General features: G+C 37.4%; 1 protein-coding gene across 1 annotated transcript in view; it reads right to left on the reverse strand.

The window, feature by feature from the left end:
* Positions 1-1,361, reverse strand: part of RAD51AP1 (RAD51 associated protein 1) — a 23,967-nt gene that overhangs the window by 7,832 nt on the left and 14,774 nt on the right. The gene's annotated exons all lie outside the window — the stretch shown is intronic.

Here is a 1,361-nt window from a genome sequence, read left to right on the forward strand (position 1 = left end):
CAATGCCATTATCATATCAGCAATATTAACACTAGTTTCTAAGTATCATCTTCTATCCAGTCTATATTAATCTCGTTTAATACAGAGCAATACTCTCTCCCTTTTCCCCCAAGCCTATGACTTGCTAGAATAGCCAGGTCAGTTGTTTTGTAGAATGTCCTACATTCTGGGCTTGCCTGTTTTCTTCGTCATGGTGTCATTTAACTTATTCTTGCATTTTCTGTGAGCTGGAATTCTGTTCTCAAGGCTCGATTAGGTTAGGGCTCACTTTTTTTTTTTTTTTTTTTTGGGCAAGGATATACCTCATAGGTGATGCTCTGTACTTCACATTATATTGTATCAGAAAGGATATAATGTGTGGTTGTCCCGCTCTTAGTTGGTTCGGTTGACGGCAGCCTGAATTCGCCATTATAAAGGTCCTCATCAACCTTCCATTGATGACCTCTACCTAAATCAACAATGTCATTGTGATCTTCAAATTATGATTTCCTGATTCCATGATCTTCTTCACATAAAAATTTAAAAACAAATATGAGTAATCAACTCACATATTCATATAATGATTACTGTGCTATACAGATTAGTCATAAAAGGCCAGCAGATCACATGAAGGCTGCCACAAATAGTAGCTTGAAAATTCAAGTATTTATTTCTTGGAGAGAATCTAGGTTCAGGGAAGGCAAGTAGTGGAGAAAGTTTCTCCAAAATTTCAGAATATATAATCTGAAAGGACAAAACTTTCTATGTATCTGATAGTTCTGGTATTGCATGTGTTCAGTGACTTAGAAATCCTAAGCATTCCTTTGTTGGCTCAAAAGGATAAATGGTGGGAGCTGGCTAATTAACAAGCTTGTCCAGAGATGAGTCCAACTGAGAAAACAAATTAAATAAAACTAGAGGTGAGGAAATGGAGTTCTCAGAATCCCAGATCATCAGCATCGCATATTAGAAAATCTGGAAGGCCCGAACACTTGAGTTACAGATTTGGGGAATCTTTAGATGGCCTATCTTTGCTGCAATTTTCTCTTTTCTTTCTCTAGTGGAGGTCACAAATAATCCTTTCTCTTCTTATATAAGGCAAGCCAGTGCAGGGGGAAAACTCTGAAATGTCACTTTTGGGTTGCTTCCACTTCTTGGCTATTATAAATAGTGTTGCTATGAACATGGGTGGGCAAATATCTGTTCGAGACCCTGCTTTCAATTGTTTTGGATATATAACCAGAAGTGAGATTGCTGGATCATATGGTACAGGTTAAATATCCCTCATCTGAAATGCTTGGGACCAGAAGTGTTTTCAGATTCTGGATTTTTTCGGATTTTGCAATATTTGCATTATACCAGGTTGAGCATACCAAATTTGG

This window comes from Propithecus coquereli, unplaced genomic scaffold (assembly GCF_000956105.1).
Source record: "Propithecus coquereli isolate 6110/MARCELLA unplaced genomic scaffold, Pcoq_1.0 Scaffold124, whole genome shotgun sequence".
In the NCBI taxonomy this organism is placed as follows: Eukaryota; Metazoa; Chordata; class Mammalia; order Primates; family Indriidae; genus Propithecus; species Propithecus coquereli.